This window comes from Pinus tabuliformis, chromosome 3_1, assembly GCF_031772625.1.
Source record: "Pinus tabuliformis cultivar Carrire ecotype Pingquan chromosome 3_1, CPIR1, whole genome shotgun sequence".
In the NCBI taxonomy this organism is placed as follows: Eukaryota; Viridiplantae; Streptophyta; class Pinopsida; order Pinales; family Pinaceae; genus Pinus; species Pinus tabuliformis.
Window position 1 is genome coordinate 932,204,244 of NC_142301.1, and position 13,321 is coordinate 932,217,564.

Sequence of the window (13,321 nt, forward strand, 5' to 3'; positions counted from 1 at the left end):
GAGAGAGAGAAATGGAGTTGTAAGGGGAAGAAAGAAATAAGGAGAGAAAGGTGGAGAGGGAGAGGGAGTGACAAGGGAGATATGGTGAGATGATGAGAGAGAGAGAGAGGAGGGGAAGAGAGAGAGGGAGAGAAAGAGGGAGTGACAAGGGAGATATGGTGAGATGACGAGAGAGAGATAGAGAGAGAGGAGGGGAATAGAGAGAGGGAGAGAAAGACGGAGGGAGAGATAGATAGATACATATGGAGAGAGAGTGTATCTTTTGGGGGTGAGAAGGAGAGACGAGGGAAGATATAGATATAGATGGAAGGCAAGGAGAGGGTAGAAGAGAGAGGCAAAGAGAGGGAGGGAGGAAGAGAGATAGATATGTAGACAAAGAAGAGAGAGAGAGAGGGAGAGAGAGAGAGGAGGGAGGGGGAGAGGAAGAAAGAGAGATAGATAAATAGATATGGAGAGAGTGTGTGTATGTTTGGGGCATGAGATAGAGATATCGATGGAGGGGGTAGAGAGAGGGGGGGAGAGATAGATAAATAGATATATATGGAGAGAGAGAGTGTGTGTATGCAGGCTGATACAGAGAGATAAATAAGGAGAGACAAAGGGAGATAGAGATATAGATGGAGGGGGCAAGAGGGAAGAAGAGAGAGACAAATAAAGGGAGGGGGAGAGAGAGAGAGAAGGAGAGCGTAATATGAATTTAGGGGGATGATATAAAGAGACAAATAAGGAGAGATGGAGGAAGCTATAAATATAGATGGCAGGAGGGGATAGGGAAGAAGATAAATATAGAGAAAGGGAGGGAGAGGTGGAGAGAGAGAGACAGGGGAGAGAGGTGGGGGGGGCAGGGAAGGAGAGAGGGAGGGAGATAGACACAAAATAAAAGGTGGAGAGAGAAGGAAGAAGAAAGAGACACACAGAGAAAAATATAGACATAGAAGTTAGATCTAGAAAGTCATGAATATTTTGGCTTTTCACTAAAAAATAGATGTATTGATTTTAGTGTAGTTGTTGATTTCTAATCCTATTTGATCGCTTTCACTAGATTCATTGATCTCAATATAGAAGTCGATTTCTAATCCTATTTAATACCTTACACCAAATGCATTGATTTCAGTGTAGATGTTGATGTATACTCATGTTTGATTGCTTGCACTAGATGCATTAGTTTCAATGTAGATATTGATTTATAATATTATTTGATCACTTGCACTAGATGCATTAATTTTAGTGTAGATATTGATTTCTAATCCTATAAAATACCTTATACTAGATGCATTGATTTTAGTGTAGATGTTGATTTCTACTCCTATTTGATTTCTTGCACTGGATGCATTGGTTTTAATGTAGATATTGATTTATAATCATATATGATCACTTGCACTAGATGCATTGATTTTAGTGTAAATGTCAAATTCTAATCCCATTTAATACCTTACACTAGATGCATTGATTTCAGTGTAGATGTTGATTTCTACTCCTATTTGATTGCTTGTGCTAGATGCATTGGTTTCAGTGTAGATATTTATTTCTAATCCTATTTGATTGTTTGCACTAGATGCATCGATTTTAGTGTAGATTTTAATTTCTAATCCTATTTGACTTTTTGCATTAGATGCATTGATTTTAGTGTAGATGTTTATTTCTAATCCTATTTGATTGTTTGCACTAGATGCATTGATTTCGATGTATATGTTGATTTGATGCAACTAGATGTATGATGTACATTAATTTCAAGGTAATTAGATTAATAGTGTGCATTGATTTCAGTTTAAGCACATGTTTTCCCCCTCCATTTGTATCTCTATCTCCCATTTTCTCTCCTTCTTTATCTCTCTATCTCACCCCCCAAAAATACAAACTCTCTCCATATCTATCTATCTATCTATCTATCTCTCTCCCTCCCTTTTCCACTCTCTCCTCTCTTCCCCTTCTTTCTCTCTTTAACACTTCTCTCTCCATATCTATATCTCTTCCTCCCTCCATGTTCTTTCCTCTCTCTTCTTCCCTCTCTCTGCGCTCCATCTACATATATATCTCACCCCCAAAATATACAAACTCTCTCTCAGTGTACATGCACATAAGCATTATTCATAACGTGGATTGGCTTCTCTATTACAGTAATTCAATCATAAATAAAATACTTGAATTTTCATCCTAAATAAAAAGTTCACTTACCTTAAATGTATTCTTATTAAAATTGTGAACTATTTGTAATTAGCTACATTCTTATTATTCCCATTTTCCATCATTCAACATTTTTAATCATTTTGCATTCAAACACCATAATAGAAGATAACCAATAGGTGTGACAATAAGAATAGTAGAAGAAAATAGTTGATCGCAATGAAGATTGTTTGTAATTCGCACGGGGGCTTCACTTGGGGAGCAATACCATACCACGTGGGTTCATATTGGGGGATATTTATTGAGGAAAAAATTACATAATATATTGGGGGATATATAGGGGGGTGAGGCTTTTATATTAGCAGGTATAAAAAATGGAGTCCAAAGTTAATGAAAAAATATAAAGGGGTATAAAAAATGTTAACAAAAAAATGGATACCTACAATATCTAGTGAAAGTAGGGGGATTTAAATTGCGATGGTGTATTGGGCTTATATTGGTAGGGGGTAAATAATATGAATTTTAGAGGTAGTTTCCAATATGTAGTCAAATTAAGGGTATTGTTTAATATGACTTGAACGCACATGATATATTAGAGGTTAATTGAGTGAAGCCCCTATGGTAATCCATTATATTCTTATTATTCATATGCATATGCATACTTTTTGTCAGAGAATGTCCAAGGTTTGGCAGAAGTAGGTGGGAAAGTACAGGGAATACATGATGACAAGGACCCAACAGGAAAGCAAGCATACTAGCAGCAACATCAGAAGTCAAAAGGCTCCACAGGGTCATGTAAGCCAAAAACAATGGTGATCCCAATGACATTGAACATCGATCCTGAGACCCAGGCATTCAAGGAATGCATGAGGTCATATGTAGTCATATGCAAGTTTATGGGTCTTTGGCCCATAGAAAAAGACTTGTGTGATTGGACTAAACATCATTGGAAACCATGAGGAGCAATTGAGTTACATCTAGGGTCTAAAGGATTTTTTACAGTGGTGTTTTCCAATATGGAAGACAGAGACTGAATCTTTGATGGTGGTCCTTATTCTTTTGCATCAACTAGTTTATGCATGAGGCCATGGATGGAGAATTTCACCCAGAGAAAGAAAACTTTACATGCGACCCAGTTTGCATCAGGCTGTATTCCCTTCCCCTGGACTATTAGATCCCTACAACTCTAAATATGATAGGATATTCTCTCAGAAAATTAATTATAATATCAAAAGAATCTTTACAAGGAAGATACACAACATATGCAAAAATCTGTGTTGAAATGGATGTCTCTAGGGCATTGCCTGAAGCATTCAAACTAGAGTTTCGTGATGAATTTCTATTACAACCAATGGACTGTGAACAGATCCCTTTCAGATGCAGGATATGTCATGAACATGGACACTTGATAAGGGAATTCCATTTAAGAAAAATGGAGGAACAAAACAAAGAGATAGACTGAAAGGATGCAGATGGTTTTGTCAGACCCACTTCATGGGGAAGACCTAATAGAAGACAACAACAACAAAATCAGGGGGAAAGAAAAGCTCATAGAAATGGATTTGAAGTCCTATTCAAGTAAAACACAAAGGAACAAGGAGGGGAAAAAGAGGAAAGTGAGGAAAAAAGAGAAGGAAGAGAGGAAGAAAGGCTAGAAGTGAACGAGGAGTTTGAATAGCAATGGGATATCCCAAATCTACCCAAAGGTTTTGATCGACATATGAAAATGACCCCAAGTGAAGTAGGAACATAGGATCTGTAATTGCAGGAGATAATTGAGCAGGAGAGAATTAATATACAGGATTTGGTGGAACAGATGGGAAAACAGGGGATAGAAGCAATCAATGTGGATCAAATAGATAGAATCCAATATCTATACATGATAAGAGAAGAAACAAGATTAAGGGGGCAGAAAATACTACATCCAGAAAAAGATGAGTTAGGAGTGAAAGTAATGGGATCTCAGACGTTTTTGGTGCCATAGAAGAGCCATCATAAAAGAGGGAGGAAGTCAAACAACGTCGCCCTCAAGGAGTTTGGAGTTATGCTAATAAATTTGGGTAAGATGAGAGTTTTATGATCGCCTACTCTAAACTACAGTTAAATCATGAAAGCTTTATCACGAAATATAAGAGGTAGTAGTAGCTTTAAGAAACAACGTCTTCTAAAACAAAAGATTCAAATGGAATAACTTGATATTTTTTTTGCTAGATTCAAAGTGCTATGTAATAAAGGAGTTAAGTAGGAGATTAGGGAGAAGGTATAATAAAGTGGAGGTGGAATTTTAGAGCTCAACAGGGGATTGGTGATCTACTGGAACCCCTAGTCCTTGATCTTACTGGATTCGGAAGCAACTAGATCATAATTATTGGTATAAATGAAAGTAATAGGGACTCCAGGCACAATGGTGTCTATAAATATTCCTCATTATTAGGTGCTTTCCCCGGTCCTCCCCCTCCTATCTCTGAGCCTAACTCTTTGAGTGTTTGCATGCTACAAGCATCATGGGTTGTTCAAAAGTAGTCAGGTACATCTAATAAACATTCAACTCCTCAACACCCTATTGTTACAATCTCAACCAAGCCATCAAGATCCACCTCCCTAGGACCTCCTCCTTTTGTGGGTGACTCCCCTTTGTTCCCTCTAGGTCTCAACCATCTAGGAGATGTTTCGCTGGGACATTTCCGTGTAAGACAAATACCTTTCTTGTTTCATCCTCTTTCGCTTCAGCTCCATTGATCTCTCTCTCTCTTGGACTCCACTTCGCTATCTGGTTATTGTGTCCTTACAACGTACTTCGGTCATACGTTTTTCTCCTAACACTTGTGCATTGGGGGCCAATCTATTATCACAAAATAATTATCATCTAGCTATAATGTACTAGATGGATCGAAGTACACCATGTAGGGCCAATTTTACCATAGTAAAATTGCTTTCACTCTGAGAAATTACTTATTAAACCACATTTGTTAAGTCACTTATAATTAAACCCATGAAGAATAATTAAATAAATCATTATCTATTTAATTATCTTCTAGAAATAATTAATTGAAACATTGTTTAATTAATATTCCTTGTCACATTTGACCCAATTATGAGAAATAAATAGATAAGTCATTAATTATCTTATTTTTCTCTAGGAATAATTAATTAATCACTAATTAGTTATTATTCCTTGTCATGTTTGATCAAATCCCTTAGTAATAATTAAATAAATCATTATTTGTTTATTATTCCTTAACCATATTCCTTGATATGATAAATAAATAATTTATTTATTTATTATTTCTAAATAAAAGTTTAAATATTTTTTCCCTCCAAACCAAAAATAATAAAATCTTCCAAACGGTTAATTCTAGAATGGGATCAATAATATTTTATTATTGCTCATTATTCGAGGATAACCTAATATTTTGTTATAAATATGAGGGTTTTCCATTCATTCTTCACTTTCGATTATTTTCATCGCTGCACTCACTGTTGCGGCTCTGATTATTATCACTGTTGCACCCCATCTTCTTTTTCATTTGAGTTCTCATTGAGCTAAAACATTTTGTTTGCTTGGTTTTACACATTATAGAGGAGAGAGACTCTGCAAAAGCTAAAGACATTGAGGACAGCCAAGAACCCATCCCATAGAGGGGGATGGGTAACATTATTTGTTCCCTTCACAGGTGTTGTTTAATAAAATATATTCTTTATATATCTGGTTTCCATTGGATTATTGGAGTTCTTTGTGCTTATTTTACTATTCCAATTTGTTGTTTAACTATGTTTGTGGCATAGATCAGGGCTTTGACAGATTTTGTTTCTACCATTTGTTGCATATCTACACTGTTTGATAGTAATTTATATTGTTAGGATTGTTTGTCATATGTGGTTTTAAGTGGTTCCTTTTCGTACATATTCGAGAAGAATACTTATTAACTGTAACCCTTGAGTCAAGCATACCCACATACATAGCATTTATACTCTCATATTTAGGAGGAACAAGGGATGGCATCTCACTAGATATATTCAACAACCTTGCTGCAACTGGATCATTTATTCTGCTCAGAGATAAATCATAAAAAACTATTAGATTCAAGAAGGAAGTTATCTATATAGACAATAATTTAAGGATTTAATGACATTTGTTGAATCACGGTAAAGAAAAGGCCCCATTTTTTTCATCCTCACAAAATATTCATACTCCAACATTGCAGAAAAATTATAGTTTAGCAATTAACAAGCAGAACAGAATGACGTAATGAGTAACTGCCAATACATAAGAATGCATATATTTTTTCACACTTGTTTTAAAGTTTTTTATATCCTTTCAAAAGAATTCCAATAGAACATGATGTTCCTTTCATGACACTACCCTCTCAGAACTTGTACATATCTGACTTACAATGTCTGTCTAGAAACAAAAAACACCACTTAAATGATAAATATGCCTTTCAAGTGCCTTGGAAATGAGAAGACCATATAATTATAGCAACCAAATCATATAGGGTTTAATTGAATAAAATGGATCAATAATAAAAGGGCATGAAAAACATCAATATGATGCCACATGAAAATTCCATTTTGAGTCTATTCTTGAAAATATGGTCTAGATTCCACAGATACTCCTGACTGAAGACTCATGCAACAAGGAAAACATCAGGATTTCATAAGTTAACAAACACTTAGAAACATCAAGAATTGACCACGGGGAAGGCTTGACTAAAACCTTTAATTTATGTATGTCAGATACACTAGAGGTAGTTTGTCAACTTGTCTATCACATCCCAATAACACTCTTTAATGTTAAGTACAACCATCATTTCCCAATAAATCTTTAGCTCAATAACTTTCTAATTCCTATGCCCTAAATAGAAGCAAAATTACCCAAATAAGTGATATGGAATCAATGGTGCCAAAACAAACTCCCACATTAGATTCTTAGTTTCAAATAGCTTTGTTAAAATTGGTAACTAAGGCCAAATTCCACTTTGGGCAAGTGTTTTAAAGAAGATAATTATGGCATTAAATTCCTCTTTTCGAGAGGACCAAAATTGACCTAAATATCATCAAATTTGGATAAGAAGAAATGTATATTTGAATTTATGCCCACTCTTATGTAAATTGTCAAGGTCGGCCTCACCTCCATGTAGGCTCAAAATGACCAAATGTCATGACTCTTTTAGAGTTAGGTATGGAATTACACTAAAGTTAACAAACTTTTTCATTGTTTGCTTTAACATTGGTTAACAAAAGGTAAAATGAGCATTCATTTTTCTCTGTATCTTATAGACATACTAATCACAACCAAGTCGGACTCACTGATTCAATGCGATTTGTGTTTAACTTGCAAGACTAAGTCATAATCACAAATCATAATAGTGAGCATGACTCGGGGCTGAACCAGAAAAGGAAGTGTTGACTCAATTCAATTTCCTCACATAGCATAGACAGACCTTCAAGTTGGATTGACTCAAAAGAGTCTAGTAACACTGGTCCAGCACCCAAACATGCAGAATTTTGTATATGGAAGTTATGCAACACTTCAAAAATGATTATGGATTGCACCTCAAAAGATATCAAATAATAACTTCAACTCACAAAAGAATCAACTGAATCAAGAATATTTAGACAATAATACTTACCCATAATGTCGATATTTTATATTCTGCTGAGAAAACTCCCTTGTTATAGGCATCTCATGCTGGTATGGACATTCAGCACCACATGTACACTCACCTGGAACAAAGAAACTACATACATGAGCACGCTTTCTTCTGTAATATGGTTTTGTCCTTTGAAGCTTCAATATCGTATCGTTTGGATGGACCTTTCCATATGATGATTCATAATATATCCATGCTCTAGCCTGCAAAAACCACATTCGATGAGTCTTTGCCTCAAACAGAGAAAGATAACATAAAGGGATATGACATTTAACCAAACATTAACTAGTTAACTAATTATCAATCCATTTAGCTATTCTTGATTTGTCCTGCAGAATCGACAGACAATAGGCATTTACCTCAAAGAAATAGATTTTCAGCAAACACAATTAAACCAACTTTTTTCAACTGATAAAGTTAAAACAAATAAGCCTTTAGGAAAGAAGTCTCCACACATATTAAAAACCCAGAATAACAATCTAGTGAATATCCTGGATATGTATATAATCAATGGATCGTGTTCAGACTAGATCATATGATGTTTGACCTGGAGTATACAAATATTCCTCATTATTAGGTTCTTTCCTCGGTCCTCCCCCTCCTATCTCTGAGTCTAGCTCTTTGAGTGTTTGCATGTTACCATTGCCAGGAGCTCCTCAAAAGTAGTCGGGTACATCTGATCAACAACCAACTCCTCAGCACCCCATTGTTACTATCTCATCCAAGCCATCTAGATCCACCCCTCAGGACATCCTCCTTTTGTGGGTGCCCCCCCTTTGTTCCCAGCAAGAACCATTCCTCCAGGTCTCAACCATCCAAGAGTTGTTCCACTAGGACATTACCCTACAGGACAAATACCTTTCTTGTTTCCTCCTCTTGGAATATTTTGTCCCTATCATGTCTTCGTTGATTCTCCCTAATATGACTTTGGGGATCCCAGTGTGGTACATTAATCCCCCATTGAACACTCTACCTGGTCAGCTTAGAACATATCATGCTTTGACCTCGGTTCAGCTGGTCCCTACAACCCCTATCACTGCTCCAGTTCCACGACAACCTCAATAGGAACCCACTCCTATTAGGACAGCATCCGGACACAGGGGAAAAGCCAAGAAGAAGGAACCTAAGGAAAACGCTCCCCAAGCACCTCTAGCTCCCGAACATCCAAAGCCGACACCTTCATGTGTTTTGTGTGAGGTAGTTAGGCATGCCATCAATAATTATCATGATCTTCCTTGTCTCAAACCTTTGGTTCATGAAACGTTCCCTGAGTCAAAGAACCCTGAGGTCCAAGTTACCTTACCGGGACTAGCTAGGAACTCAAAGCGTTGCACACAAATCACACTTGTGCCTTGTGCGATCATTATGGTCATTATTCCCATTGTTGCCCTCTCTTGACAAATTTCGTGATTTCCTTCAAGCGCTTTGCGTGTACAAGGCCACTCGTAGTGGATCATCTACTCCTCTCCCTGTGGATTCTGGTACTACTAGTACACCAGAAAAGGGGGACTCTAGTCCCACCATCATGATCCCTCCCCTCGATGTCGAGATGACAGAATCAACAGTCCATATCCTTTACCTGTCATCATCCTCAAGTTCCTCATAGGAAAAAATTTGTGAGGTTTCTGCGCGCGCTTCTATCGAACCTCCTTCATTAGAAACCCAGGTCTCAACATCAATAGATTTTCCATCTACTAGATGGTCGTCTACCAATTCAGATGATGTGTATGTTAACCTTCTTTCTCAATGTGATGCACCAGGTACCGCTGCCACATCATGTAGTCAATATTCCTCTCATCCTCCCATCTTCCATTCTGATGATGACATCATGGAAGCCATGGCTACCCCTGATTATCGTTGGCACGATATGCACCATAGTGCGTACGTCCTTCCATATTTGGAGTCCACCAATCTAAATACATCTAGTATGCCCATATCATACTAGGGGGCACATAGGCCCCTACACCTCCTTATCATCCTTTGGAGGATCTCTTGCCAAGTTTGGCCGAGATGTTTGAATCCATATTTCAAGCACTCGAAACATAATGACACTCCATAAAATCCTCTTGTTAGGGGGCATCATCCCCACTTTTATATACCAGATTAGTCCCCTCCATCCCATATATTTGCGAGAAGTATCCCATGCTTGGGGGCATGATGATTTTCCCCTGGCCATCTTCTCAATTGATTAACATAAGTCTCGGCCTAGATCCCACCGAATCTAGGTATGGTCAATTATCCTCCCATTCCTTGGATAGTTTGTCCTACCAGCCTTTCCGACGAGCCATATTTACATCGCATATTGTAGACATTTGATACCATGCCTTTAAATATTCTACTCTATGTCATGCCACCTTTACCACATAGTCCCCATGTTTGACTTAGTGGGTGAGGACAATTCTAGACCTCCTATAGTAGTTTATTCTCAGTTACATATACAAATACAAGTTTAGGACTTCCTGCTTAGAATTGGTCTGAGATGCTACTTGTGCAATAAACGCCCAAGAGAAAACTATTTAATCCCCTAGAGAAATGTGGAGAAATCCCAACAAGTTAGGTTTTAAATCACAACTAATCACTCCTGTATCATATTTCAAGATTCAAAAAAACAAGATAAGCCTACTTACTTATTTCAACGTTTAAAAAATTTTAGATTTCGCAAACCCCTGCCATTCAGAGATGGCAGACCATTATACTTGAATTTCCAAAACTTGCAGTCCAAAAAGGAGTAAAGTTCCATATTCCAAATGCAGCAATTTCAGAGAATAGTTCTATTCAACATAAATCGAAATAAAACATGATGCGTGGATTGTGTTAAAAGATACAAGGTTCAACTTTGTACAAAAGAGGAGCCACCATTTTCATAAGATAAATACCTCCAGCCACAAACCAACAAGTTCACTTTCATCCTTCCAAGTTGAGCAAAGTTTCTAAATTTTAGAACATGCAGATACCACAGCTTGTAGAAAACAAAAGCCTATAGCACGATATGCATATAACCTAGTATTCTAGGACTTAACCATTCCCAAAATATATTGCTTGAAATATTAATGTACTACAAGTATATTATAACATGTGGTCTTTGTGTGCACATGGCTATATTCAATAAGCTTTTAGTAGGTTTTAGGAGCCCACAAAACACGTTTATCCACTAATTACCTAAACAAAGCACACACAAACCAAAACATGCAAGGGCAAAAGAGATCGACCATTTTAAAGCACATTTGAGAACAATAATTGTCCCCATATAGTGGCATACAGATGATTATGACAAGTGACAAATGATTTTGGTTTTTAACATGGGAAACAAATACAAGTGTATAACCAGTACCACTTTTGAATCTCAGTGAGTTGGTGTTTCTTTCATAATAAAGAAAATACATTAAAATAAGAAAACAAATATTAGTGCTTGCGTTAATACTGCGGGTGATAATATGGTGGGCGTAGTGGCAGTGGTGGGGTTGATTGATATGGTGGATATTGTCGATATGGTGGCAAGGGTCCAAAAGAAGGCCCATAATAGTGATGATATTGGCCTTCTTAAGACTGTTGTGATCCATAGTAGGAACCATCTAGAGACCCGTGTGGAGTCGGATAAGAATGTTGACCATCATGTCCTTCATTTGTTGTGCCTTGTTTACTTCTACCAGTTCTTGTGCAGAAGAAACAATTCCCATTCTTTGAGGATCCATGGATGGATAGTATGTGTCAGGCCAAGGTAACTCCACGTTGAACAAGAGAGAAAACTGAGTGATCTTATTCATTAGGTAACTCATGTTTATATACAAAAACAAAAATGGATCAGTTCATCTTCTAGATGACTGTCCAGTTCACCCATCCGTTTCGGATTAGGTGTCAACATTCCCCCCCCTTAATCTGAAGGGATGTTGGTGAGTCCAAGCATCGTTCTGAATCTTTCAAGCTTTTCTCTTCCAAGCGCTTTGGTGAAGATGTCTGCAATTTGCTCGTTTGTGGAACAATGACGGAGATGGATTGTTTTGGCCTCAACATGATGTCGGATCAGATGATATTTAGTATTGATGTGCTTAGTACGATCATGGAACTTTGGGTTCTTGGCCAACTTTATTGCAAATGTGTTATCAATCATGAGTGGAGTTGATTGTATTTTTTTTACCTGCAAATCTTCAAGAATTTTCCTGAGCCACACAATTTCTTTCGTTGCTTCAGCTGCTGCCACATATTCTGCTTCTATTGTGGAATCTGCTGGTACTGATTGTTTGCGTGATCTCCAGGAGACAGCTCCCGATCCAAGACTCATAGCATATCCTTAAGTAGATACCCCAGTTTCTTTGTCTCCATCGAAGTCTGAATCAGAGTATCCAATCAAGTTGAAGTCGTCCACCTGTGTATACTTGATTCCAAGGTCTTGAGTTCCCTTCAAGTACCTTAGAACTCTTTTTGCAGCAGACTAATGTCCCTCACAAGGCTTTTGCATAAACCTGGAGAGGATTCCAACAGCAAATGAAATGTCTGGTCTGGTAGTAGTGAGGTAGATGAGACTTCCTACAAGCTGTCTATACTTTGTTGCATCCTCAAATTCCTTTCCTTCAATAGATGTGAGCTTCAAGTTTTGTTCCATTGGAGTAGAAAGGGGATTGCACTCTGTCATGCCAAATCTGTTTAACAAATCTCCAATGTATTTCTTTTGAGAAAGAAATATGGACTTTGGATGTTGGGTTACTTCAATGCCAAGATAGTAATGAACATAGCCCAAATCAGTCATTTCAAAAAAATTTCCTAATTCTTTCTTTATGTAGGAATTTACAGGGTAAGTTCCTCAGAAAGAATACCAAAAGGACACCGCTCACAACCAGATCACAGATCAATACACCAATATTTTTGACGTGGTTAAAACCCTCAAAGAGGGAAACAGTCCACGGCCTGTCCCAACGTGGGTACTACAGGCAATTTATTAATCAAAGAATGAAAATTTACATAAGCTTCTCTCATGCACGGATTACCCGAACAATGACCCTCCATGCACTTTAAATAGAACTCATGGACCAATCGGGTGTCAAGCCATGGATCAAGTGTCGGTAATACCGAGGAGAGAATGAACCGTCGGATCACTACATATCGTCACCGTCGGATTGTAAGTTACAAAATGTACAACGGTAAAGAAACACACTTTACCTAACTCTATACCTAACTCTACACTAGACCAAGTTGAACTTAACTATATCCTATGTGTCGGAATATCCTAACATCCCCCCTTAAGAACAACTTGGGATAGGATTGAAGGATTTACAAATATGACACAATAGGAGAAGGAAGGAGGCACTAGAGCCTATCCCCCCTTAGTGACAACTTCCTGAACTCCAAGCATATATCGAAGTTTAGTGAACTTCGCCTCTGTGAGAGCCTTTGTGAAGATGTCTGCAACCTGATCATCTGTTGGACAATATTGCACTTCAAGAACATGCTCATGAATGACCTTTCTGATGAAGTGCATGTGTAGTTCAATGTGTTTGCTGCGCTGATGCTAGACTGGATCTTTGCATAGCTGAATGGCACTTTGATTA

General features: G+C 37.6%; 2 pseudogenes; both read right to left on the bottom strand.

Moving 5' to 3' along the window:
- LOC149190821 (zinc finger CCCH domain-containing protein 40-like) overlaps nucleotides 1–7,996 on the bottom strand; it is a 54,971-nt pseudogene extending 46,975 nt beyond the window's left edge.
- A 3,196-nt stretch (nucleotides 7,997–11,192) lies between these two features.
- The window catches only part of LOC149190822 (zinc finger CCCH domain-containing protein 49-like), a 241,782-nt pseudogene continuing 239,653 nt past the window's right edge, over nucleotides 11,193–13,321 (bottom strand).